Consider the following 12,333-nt stretch of genomic DNA (forward strand, 5'->3'; position numbering starts at 1 on the left):
TTGTGCTCGATCCCAAGCACCCAGAATAGCAGGATGCAGAAATGGTGGGGACCTCTGGGCTGTGGCACTGGGAGTGAGATGGATGTACCTTTCACTGAATACCCTGTGCACCATTTTATTTTGTACCATTTGCCTATGTCCTTTTCATAAAGATGAAAAATAAAATACAGGAGATAAAAAGATCCTTGGACCTGAGGGAGAAACTGGTGGCCTTAACTTCAGTGACCACCTGAGGGTTCTGGAAGGATGTACGAGGATGTCACTGCAGGCCACCCTTAGACGTCTAACCTCTTAGTTAAGAGTGGAAGGACACCTCAGAAAAAGGCACTCAGAGCCAGGCACAGAGGCGCATACCAATAATCCCAGGGTCTTGGGAGGCTGAGGCAGGAGGATAACAAGTTCAAAGCCAGCCTCAGCAACTTACTGAGGCCCTAAGCAATTCAGTTGAGACCTGTCTAAATAAAATACAAAAAAGGACTGGGGATGTGGCTCAGTGGTTAAGTGCCCCTGGGTTCAATCCCCAGTACCAAAGGAAAAAAAAAAAAAGAACAAGTCTTTGGGGGGCTGTGGGCATTGCACATGCTGGACAAGTGTTCTACCGCTGAGCCACATCCCAGCCCCCACAAGAAGTCTTAATAAGACCTTTTACGTTGTGCAATTCGAGTCCTGGGCTTATGGGTACAATAAGGATCTTTTCCATGGCAAAATGCCTATTTCCAGGCACAGTAAACATAAGCGACTGTGGAAGGTTGTTTGCTACTTCTACAAACTTGGCTTAATAAGCAGGTGAACATGGGGTCTGGGAGTCCTTGGGCAGCTGGTGTCCGCAGTCTGCTAAGAGGGGGAATTTCCTCATTCCCTCTCAGGCCTCCTGGAATCCTAAGAAAGATCCCAGGATCTCATAAAAGAGCACTGGACTTCAAATGAGCTGTTTTTGTAAACTTATCCCACCTACTCTGGGGGAAAACTCAGCTTGAATAGTCTTTTGGGGTCTCCCACCTCTCTTTGATATCTCCCTTCCTTTCTTGCCTTTAATACCTCTCTGCTCACTCCTGTCAGGAGGAAAACAACTAATGAGTCACTAGCCCCAAGGGTAATGCAACATCCCTTCCCGGAGCTTTTGCATTAAAAAAAGAGGTCAACAGAGAGAAAGAAGTAATAGCCATACTGTTGTTAATGATGATATACCAACAAGGCTATCTGTGATGGTTGAAGGTATCAGTTATTTATTGAATATTTACTATGTGTTAGATATTCTGCTAAAAATGGATGCAATTTGCTGGGCATGGTAGTGCAGCCTAAGATCCCAGTGGTTTGTGAGGCTGAGACAAAAGGATTGTGAATTCAAAGCCAGCCTCAGGAATGGCGAGGTGCCAATCAACTCAGTGAGACTCTGTCTCTAAATAAAATACAAAATAGGGCTGGGGATGTGGCTCAGTGGTCAAGTGCCCCCGAGTCATTCTCTGGTACCTAAAAAAAATAAAAAATAAATGGATGCAATTTACCTTATTTATTTCTCTAAAATACTATGAATAGATATTATCACACCCATTTTGAAGATAGGGAATGAAAAATCACATAGTGAGCAAGTGACAGATGAGGGCTTAGAAGAACTATCTCTAAGAAATTTTGCACCAAGAAATTTCATCATAGTGTTCAAAGTGGTAGATTTCTTCTTCTCTTTTTCCTTTTCCTTTTGCAGTGCTAGAGATTGAACCCAGGGTCTGGTATATGCCAAGGCAAGTTCTCTACCATTGAAGTTACGTCCTCACTCGAACAAATGGGTTTCTAAGGTGTCACTTTGACCTTGTAGGGAAATTACTGATGAGACTTAGTCGATCACCAACCCTCAATGGCAATGCAATTGATAGGAGAGACTTGAAACTTCAAGTGAATCAGTATGTCTATGTCTGCCCAGGTTCAAATCCTGAGTCTGACACTCTGGAGCAACCTGGGGCAAGTCATAGAATCTCCCTGCATTTTAGATTATGAGATAATGCAAATAAAGTGCTTTCAACAGTGCACAGGAATATATACATATATATAATATATTATACAATATGTTATATATTATATATACATATAATATGTATAATATATGGCACCTGAATTATACAAACACATATACATATACTATATATAACATATACAATACATTATATAAATATATGCATTATATGCTATGTAATATGTGTTTTATAGCATATATAATATGTTATATTATATATGCTATATATATTATATGTATGTGTGTATATTCAGATGCCATATATTTTGATTACTATAAATCCCTCCTAAATATTAGAAACACCATACTTTATCTCTATCTTCTCAAATATTACTACATTTTATCTAATTTTACAATGTTATTGATCCATTTTCTATAAGGTTTTTTATTGAAAACGTAACATAATTTTGAAGATAGACACCCAAATTCCAGTTCCCTAGCACAGTGGCTACTCCCATTTTTGCACACTACCTTCAAGTTTTGCTCATTCTGAGAAGCTACATGAACAGGGCACTGCACTCAATCAGATTTGGGTTTTTATCCCAAAGAAGCTGTGTGACTTTAATAAAGTTACATAACTGCCCTTTGCCTTAGTTTTCCAAAGTATAAAATGAAGGGGTTAGACCAGATGAACTTTAAGAGGTCTCTAGCAGCAGCAGTAGGTGATTTTGTCTGTAAGCTACTATTTTTATTTTTTGGCTTTCATAGGTGATTGGGAATAGTGCTAGGGAATTGTATGTGTAAGATATATAAAACAGTGTTTACAAAGTTAGTTAACTTCCTAAACTATGTCTGGGAAATAAGTTTCACATATAATGAGTTCTGCAAAGATGAGGTTACAATGAAAATCCTCAGGAATTTCAAAGGTGCCTACCAAAATTACCAAAAATCTATAACAAGTCATATCTTAATACATTTGTAATGTGTACTTGTACAACTAAAGTATAAATACAAAACATTAATGATGAAGTAATACATTAAGTTTGAAGAGGCCATTTCAATCTCTGTTGATACATAATTATTAATTCACAACATAACTATGAGAGTGTTATGTCAATATGGTTTTTCATGTGGCATTTATAATTTTTAAAAAAATTCTTCACAAGAAAAATCAAAGAGAGGAAAACAAAGAAATACAGGAGTAGTTGTAGCTCACTTATCAGATTGACGGAAATATGTTGGCGTAAATGTCCAAAAATTATCTATCACTGTGAGCACAGTGACTCAGTCACTCTCTCCCACCCTGTCACGTGGCATGGAACCTGTTATAACTTTTCTAGAGGCGATTTGACAATCAATTTGACAATCAATCAAGAGCTTCAAAGTGTTCCTACCTGCTGGGCATTTTCATCCACTTACAGAAATTTGTACTTAGGAAATAAGAGATGCACAAAGGCTTTGTCGCATCATTAAATCTAAGTGTAAAGAACTGAAAATAAAAGAACAGCTAAATATACATTAACTATATATGTGAACATATATTTATAATGTGTGTTTATGTATACAAGTGTTGATATTTTTCTAGCCTCAGCCAGATCGTAATATAGATACTAGAGGTGCTCACTGCTGCTGGTTTTGTTTCTAGGTCTTTTCAGTGAACAGAGGAGCTGGGAAATATATCTATATATAGACATATATATTGTCAGTTTATATCAATAACTTCTAATTCAAATTCAGGCCTGCAGGGTTGTACCTAACCTCTTCTATTTAACATCTGCATTCCTCTTCTCACAGGTGGATCCTGACTCCCAAGGACACCAAGCATGATATAATAGTCCTTCATATTAGCTTATCTCATGTTTCCCAGAATAGCAATATTGACACTACCATCAACAATATGATTACTAAAAACTTATTTTTGAGGGGAGTACCGGGGATTAAACTCAGGGGCACTTGACCACCAAGCCACATCCCCAGACCTATTTTGTATTTTAGTTAGAGACAGGTTCTCTCTGAGTTGCTTAGTGCCTTGCTCTTGCTGAGGCTGGCTTTGAACTTGGGATCCTCCTACCTCAGCCTCCTGAGCTGCTGGGATTCCAGGCGTAATCCCACTTGTGCCCACGCCTGGCTCATAACTACTAAAAACTCTTTAAAAATGTTTTTGCCTTTTCTTTAGTATATATCCAAATAAGGATATATAGCCAAATTACGCAGAATTTTTTGTTTTGTTTTGTTTGAGACAAGATTTTACCATGTTTCCCAGGCTGGTCTTGAACTCCTAGACTGAAGCAATTTTCTTTCCTCAGTCTCCCAAATAGCTGGGACAGGGACATGCTGTGTGTGTGGCTTAAATTAGTATGTTTTGAAGTCACTTTACATAGTTCTCTGTAGGCCACCAATTAGATACACAAGGTCTTTTTAAAAACATTTAGGAACTGCATTTTTAAAATAAATATTTTCATGATTATGTAAAATATTTACATGATTTCAAAGTCAAATCTACGAAGCAAGGTAAATTCAAAGCTGTCCAGTTTTGATCCCTATTCCCTCCAATTTATTCCCTTCTTCTCTATAAGTAACTATGATTTTTGTGATGTTTATCCTTCCATTGTGTGTTTTTAATATAAGCAAATATGTATACATATATGCATGTATATGTTTGTGTGTATATTTTATATACACACACACACACATATGTTCATTCTTACATATGTGGTAGTATCCTTTACTTGCTTTTCTCTCCTCATATTTTTTTCTTTGTTTGTTTGAGACAGGTCTCACTATGTTGCCCAGGCTGGTCTGGAACTCCTGGGCTCAAGTGATCCTCTTGCCTCAGCCTCCCAAGTAGCTGGGATGTCAGGAGTGTGCCATTCTGCCCAGCACTCCCCTGACTTTTTTGCTTACAATACATCCTGGAGATCAGTCTATAATACATATATTTAAAGATTCCCAGTATCTTTTTTTTTTCCCCAGTATTGGGAATTCAACCCAAGAGTGCTTTGCCACTGAGCCACATTTCCAGCCCTTTTTATTTTGAGACAAGTTCTCATTAAGGAAGGTCTTGATAAGTTGCTGAGGCTGGCCTTGAACTTGTAATCTTCCTGCCTTGGCCTTCCAATTCCATTTTATAGCTGCAGAGAACCCCATTGTGTGGAGTATTATAGCTTATTCAACCAATTAATGGACATTTGCTTCATTTCTAGTCTTATTATAGAAGGTCGTTTCTGCCCTATGGCTTTTGGAGACACACACACACACACACACACACACACACACACTGAAGTTTTGAATACAAACATATTTTTACTATGTGGAAATATACAAGGTGAGCCGAGGTCATCTTATACTAAAGAGCAGGGCAGCTATCAAAGGCAACCTGGAGTCGTGTCAGAAGAAGTCAGAAGACAGTCTGAAGTGCTATCACAGACCAAATAGGAATCATTTGAGCAATAAGTAGAAGAAATGAGCACAAGACCCTGTGTACAATCCACAGTACCATAACAAACAAACAACGACAACAAAACCAGAAGAAAAAAAATTAGACACACTGTAATACATTAAGTCTGTTTCAAAGGATGAGTTCTTATTATAATTGAGAAACAGAAACAAAAAAAACAAAAGCTATTTAAAACAAACAATGGAAACACTATTGACACATGCCAAAATATCAACTCAAGGAATAATAAGATTCAAATACTACCATTTTCCAATCCTTAATGAACTAGTGGACCTAGGTAACATCACAAATAAAGAGCTCATTAGACATCATGCACATCCTAATGACAAAACACCACAACCTGTGAAGCAAATAAGCAAAAAAAAAAAAAAACTGAATCTGGTGAAGGCTGTAGATGGTTACAGGAAATACAAAAGATGGAGAAACATGAAACACATTAACTATACCATGAGGATGTAGGCAGGAAAATCCAGCGATGGGAAACTACAGGAGAAACAGCCAGGTTTGGTTTCTTCTCTTCTTTCTCCTTCTTCCCCTCTCTTCCCATCCCCATCCTCTTCCCTCTACTCCCCACCTCTCTTCTCCCATTCCTCTTCTCCTTCTCCTTTTCCTCCTTCTTCTCCTTCTTTCCAGTACTAGGGATTGAACCCAGGAACACTATCCCTGAGCTAGACCCCGAGCCCCAGTGGTAACTTATATACTAACAGAGCTTCAAGAGGATATTAGGCTGGGAATGTGGCTCAGTGGTAGAGTGCTTGTCTAGCATGCTTAAGGTCCTGAGTTGATCCCCAACACTGGGAAAAAAACCAAACAAACAAACAAACAAATGAGAAAGAGGCTAAGACAGACTGAGACAGACAGACCAGACAGATAACATCAACCAATCTCAATGTGTGAACATATTTGAATCCTGCTTCAAGCTTCAAACAAAGAAGCTGCAGGCTTGGTGGCCTGCTCACCTGTAATCCTGGTGACTCAGGAGGCTGAAGCAGGAGTATTTCAAATTTGAGGCCAGTCTGGGCAATTTAGTGAGGCCCTAAGCAACTCAGTTGAGACTCTGTCTCAAAATAAAAAAGGGCCAGGGATGTAGCTCAGTGGTAAAGTGCCCCTGGGTTCAATCCCCAGTACCCCAAACTTCAAAACAACAAAGTAAGCAAGCTTTAAAAACATTAGGGAATTAATGAGACAGTTTTTGAACACTGAATATTTCATACTTTTAAATAATTCATTAATTTATATGTGAAAATGGTGAATTTTTAAAAAGTTCTTATCTTTTAAAGATCCAGATTGAAATATTTATGGATGAAATGATACGATATCTGGAGTTTACTTCAAAATAAGATGGCACGGTGGTGCAAGCCTGCAATCCCAGCTATTCAGGAGGCTAAGGCAGGAGGATCACAAGCTTGAAGCCAGCCTGGGCAATTTAGCAGGGCCCTGTCTCAAAATAAAATGGTAAAGAGGACTGGGGATGTAGCTCAGTAGCATAGCACTTGCTTAGTATGCTCAAAGCCTTGGGTTGGATCCCCAGCACTACAAAGAAAAAATAAGAACAAGAGAGTAGAAGGGGTTCTTGATTGGCAAGCGTAGGTTGATAGGCACATGGGGTTCATTATGCTGTCAACTTTGGTTTATGTTTTGAAATTTCTATAATAAAATTTAATATGCATTTCATATAGTCAGTATTTTGAGGCTTGCACATTAGGCACATGCCAGTGCACAGACACTGCATAAATACCATTATAAGGAAATGCTACAAAGTTTTCATGGTGATTATCTCTGTGTGCTAAAATTTTCAGTGATTTGGTGATTTTTATTTTCTTTATTTTGCTGTACTGTATATTCTACGTATATATTTTACATTGCACATGTATTCCTTTTTATTTTCTGAGGCCAGGGACTGAACTCAGGACCTCATGCATGTTAAGCACACGCCGTACCACCGAGCTACACCCTCAGCCCCCACATGCATTCTTCATGATCAGGAAAAGTTATTTTAAAAGAGAAATATTTTGTTTAACAATATCATTTTTACAATTCAACTATAATTCAACTCTGACGCAATGAATAAAATAACTTCATACTTTATAAATATAATTAGGCAAGGCGACTCATTTGGTATTAATTATATTTAGTTTTGAGTGGGTACAGGTAATAGTTTATGAAAATCTATCCCTAACATCAAGTTTGTGGCTTGGAAATTCTGTCTTTTGGCGTAACAGAATCATCTTGAATTTATAGCTTGGAAGTAAATGGTTATTTTTTTTTCCCTTCCTTCTTACGTAACATAGAAACAACTGATCCAGTTTGGCACAAACTTTCTCCTCGAAAGTCACCTTTGTGCTGAAATATGGCACCTCAGATTTCAGTCAAATAACCTGCAGATGAGCAAAGATTTCCTAACAAAATTTCTCTGTAATTTTGCTACAGTGTTAGTGCCTGACAACGTGGGAGAGTCCTTTCTTCCGGGTTCAGAGGACAGAGGGAATGCTTCTTTTTCCTATTTTCTGATATGCAGTGAGAACAAACACTTATCAAATTGAATTGCTTCTTTTGTATCACTAAAATTAATGTAGGCCAGGACAGGTGCAATGAAAGAAAGATAGTTAATGGGTATTTTTAGTATATTAAAAACTAATATGAAGTATGACATGGTTAGTCATTCAATTAGTCTTTTAAAATCAATCCTTTCAGATCAATAAAACTTTTAATAACCAAATAAACTTAAAATAACTGCATATTTCATAATTGCATATATAATTATAAAATCATCCCGATGCTTTATAATCTCTCCATCACTTTTAAATAGAGAAATGTTACTTATCTAATTCTCATTCTTCCTTTTATTCACATAATTTTCTCCTATATAAACTGTTGTGAAATGTTCTGAAATATGAATGGATTATCATTGAAGTACCTTTTTGTTCTGAATGTAGACTTCAAAGAAAAGTCATAGGTAGATGTAGTTATTCATTTGGATGTGAAACTTTCTAATTAAAAAGTTGCTAGAGGAAGATAATGTCATTTTTTTATTTTGAGTTTCCATGGATTATTATATGCTTCATATAATACACTTGCAACTATTTTCCGGGCTTTGTGCTAAGTTTTTTTTAATTATTATTATTTTGTAGTTGTAGATGGACAGTGTGCCTTTATTTTATTTGGTGCTAATGATTGAACCCAGTGCCTGCCACATGCTAGACAAGTGCTCTGCCACTGAGTTACAGCCCCAGCCCTGTGCTAAGTATTTTTATATATAATCCCAATCATTTAGTTCAATAACCTTGTGAGATAGTTATTTTTGAAAGAGTTTCAATTGCTTGTTCAAGGTCACATAGTAATTAAGCTATTCCAAGTCTTGTGTTATCCACTTTTACATTATGAATAATGACAACTGAGAACATTTGTAACAGTCCTCTGTGTCTAGAACCCAGCCTGGTATTGGAGAGTAGGTTAAACTGGTTCAAGGTTGATATCCATCTATTTTGGTTGTGAAAACAAGGTACCCTGCTCCCCCCACATCCTTTGAGATATACAGGAGGTAAAGATGACTCAATAGCGGAGCAAAAATGTTGCTAGCTGAGGTGGAACATGCTCTCATGCAAAATCAAAGTCAAGGGTCCGGGAGGAGGGAGAGGGTAATCTGTTCTCCACAACGGCAGTGCTAGCCTTCTGCTTTGATCTTTTAGCAAACTTAAGAAAGTTCAGACATCTTGAAATCTAGGCATAGACAATGTTTTGATTTAACGATGAATGAGCTAAAGGTCAACCTGAGAAAACTGATTCTTGACATATTTCCAACAGGGGTCACTTGTTTCATCCCCATGGACTCAAAGTTTGGAATTAAAACCCTCACTTTTAGTAAATTATATGTTGAAAATACCGAGAGTTCTAATTAGAGGTACATCCCAAATGCTAGCAGAGCCCCCTCTATTCATTTGCTCTTAGCTGTATGAGAAACTGTGATGTGTTTTTTTCAAAGTAATTTACCTTCAGGCTTAAAGAATTGGATATACGAGAAAAGAATTTTCCAAGTTTTATTGATTCAATAATGAATCGAAAAAAAAATGTTTATGAGATTACAGCTACTTGGTAACTCAAAAATAATTGATCTAAGAAACTTGAAATTTCGTATGCTAAATGCTACATCCAGTGATAAAATTCAGTGTTCTAGCTACTGTTATTACAGAATCATCCTGATGAGCATCAACGGGGGAGCCTCACATCAACTGTTCCTATAAGGTCACAACGATTATTACCAGGAACATTTTATTTGTGGAGACATAAAGACGGGCTATGAGATAGACACCTTGAAAGTAGACTTGAACTAAGGAATATTAGGAATCAATTGGAACAACAAAAATAAAATATGACAAAACTCGCTCTCCTGCCACTGGTGGAACAAATGTTTCCAGGGACCTAAAGCCAAGAAAATAGAAATCCATAAACACAAAGGCCAAGATAATCAGCTGAATCTACCAAGTTTCCATAAATTACAAAACAAAACACTAAAAACCAAACAAACCAAAAAACCCCACCTACTTTGAAGGAAAGAATGCCAAAGAGCTTTGACCTTTTCTGCCTGCCGCCTACCACAGAAATCCCGGCCTGCAGCTGATTTTAAAATTACCACATCTCCAAAAAATTATGGGAGATGGGTATCTTAAAAACACAATAGCTTTGATCTCATAGGTCAAATCCACATTGGCCTAAGTGGTAATTATTGAGGAAGGGGTAATCTACTTCATTCATTTTAGTAACCAATTCTTTCTCAGATTTGCCACAGAGCCAGCCCAACTTAATTAAGAAAGCACAATAATATCGGATTGAACTATTTTTTTCAACCCAAGAATTTTTATTATAGAGAGAACGCTTGGACAATTTAAGCAATTATATGCTTTATTTCTCCTTAGCTGTATCTCCATTCTTGCTAATTTACAAGGTTTTGAATTCAACTTGCGTTATTCTTAATATTTTACATCTCGTCTTCTTCCTTTTAGAAAAATTTAAACTACATTTCAGAAGGCTGCAGGGTAAGTGTTGGTGGCTAGTTTCTATGAGTAACAAGTAATATCCCCCGAGAACCCAGAGCACTGTCCTGGGGAACAGCAGGCCAAATTCTAACTGCCATGAAAAACTCTGCAGACCTAACACAGAAAGTCTAAAACTTGAGCCATGCTACTGGTCAGTTGTTGGGTCAATGTACATTCTAGATTTCACCATATGTCTCCCAAAATACCAGGAAAGCACAACCTACATAAACCTCTTTGCGTCCACATTACCACCGCGTGTGTTAGGAGGGGGTTACTGGGGATTGAACCCAGAGCTTCCTGAATGCTCTTCAAGCACTCTAGCCACTGAACCAGAGCCCTAGCCTACCACTTCTTCTCATTTAGATGCAACAGCTGCTAAAGAGCCAGGTACTGTGAAAGAAAACTGAACTTGCAGTCAGAGTCCAAATGTGTGGCTCCAGCTCTTCAGGGAACCAGTCAAAGTGTTTTAGAGCCATGGGCTAGGGTGTGCCCGCTGAAGCAGGCTATGCAAGTGCCAATCCGACTTACCCACTTTCTAGCTAAGTGACTCTAGGCAAGGTATTTAAATCTTGTGCTTTCATATTCTCATTTATAAGCCAGCAATGATGTCAATAACTACCATACTGAGTTTTTGTGAGGCTTCAAGATTCTAAAAGGGCTTAGCACAGAGCCTCAGCCCAGAGTAACTATTAGTACCAGCTGCATGACCTTGGGGATCACATTGACCCTCTCTGGGACTCTATCTCATCTTCTACACTAGAAGGGATCACTGTCTCATGTGGTCTTCAGGAAGACAGAATTAATTCAAGCGAGATAACATATATAAAAGTTATTTTTAGGGTCTGGGGTTGTGGCTCAGCGGTAGAGCGTTCACCTAGCATATGTGAGGCACTGGGTTTGATCCTCAGTACCACATAAAAATAAATAATAAAATAAAGGTATTGTGTCCAACTACAACTTAAAAAAAACTTAAAGAAGTTATTTTTAAAACATAATCAAGTTTTAGACATCTTGTTCAACCAAGAAGAATCAGTTCCTTTCTTTTGTTCTGTTTCCATGATACTTAAAACATATGCACGTGTGCACACATACACACAATAGTGATCTGCTTACCTGTCCACCCCACTCCCCAACCAACAGTGTATCTAAGTCACCTCTGCATCCTCAGCACCAGACAGTTACTCAATTAATTTTTATTCAAATGAGCCTTGTCCGAACAATGGAGCAGGAATTCTTGAGGCCTTTTGCTGGATGGATTGTCACTTTTGCTTGGTGTCTTCCGTAGATCACACAGGAAGTGCTTGTTTTTCTCCAGTTAGAATGTGCTGAGATTCTGCCAATCTTATGAGTTTGCATTTGTTTATTCTTTTCACTGAATAATTATTGAGCACCTGCAGACTGCAAGGTCCAAAGCTGAGCTCCATCCAGTGTGCCAAGAGTGGCAAATGCCCAGATGAATTTAGTCCCTACATACTACATGTAGAAGGAAACTACTTGTTGTAGAATCACCTACTCTTTGAAATAATGAACTCCTTGGTTTGATGACTATATTGGATTGGATTACAGGAAAGAATGGGTTCCTGGAAGTAAAGGTCTTTATAGAATAATAATTAAGGTCAGGAATCTGACTGCCTGAGTTCAGATCCTGGATCTGGTTTGCACCAAGATGCAAGAACTTGAAAAAAAATTCCTGTATGCCTCATTTTTCTCATCTGTAAAATGGAGCTAATAGGATGGGTAAGTTAGAAAGAAAACTCCTGGGAATCTTTTACAATGGTACTTGCCACATAAACAACACACAACTGTGTGCTCTCTGTGATGATTAACCCCATTCTCCCCACTCCCTCACCCCACTGTTTGAATTTCCATTGCAAATTTCCATTGCAAATGGGGCC

General features: G+C 37.9%; 1 protein-coding gene and 1 long non-coding RNA gene across 5 annotated transcripts in view; one reads left to right on the forward strand and one right to left on the reverse strand.

Moving 5' to 3' along the window:
- Positions 1 to 12,333, reverse strand: part of Mkln1 (muskelin 1) — a 327,297-nt gene that overhangs the window by 287,468 nt on the left and 27,496 nt on the right. The window lies entirely within an intron of this gene.
- Positions 1 to 12,333, forward strand: part of LOC124099823 (uncharacterized) — an 83,074-nt gene that overhangs the window by 51,045 nt on the left and 19,696 nt on the right. The window lies entirely within an intron of this gene.

This window comes from Marmota monax, unplaced genomic scaffold (genome assembly GCF_021218885.2).
Source record: "Marmota monax isolate L192 unplaced genomic scaffold, Marmota_monax_Labrador192_F-V1.1 WCK01_AAM20220418_F8-fsc00131, whole genome shotgun sequence".
Classification (NCBI taxonomy): domain Eukaryota; kingdom Metazoa; phylum Chordata; class Mammalia; order Rodentia; family Sciuridae; genus Marmota; species Marmota monax.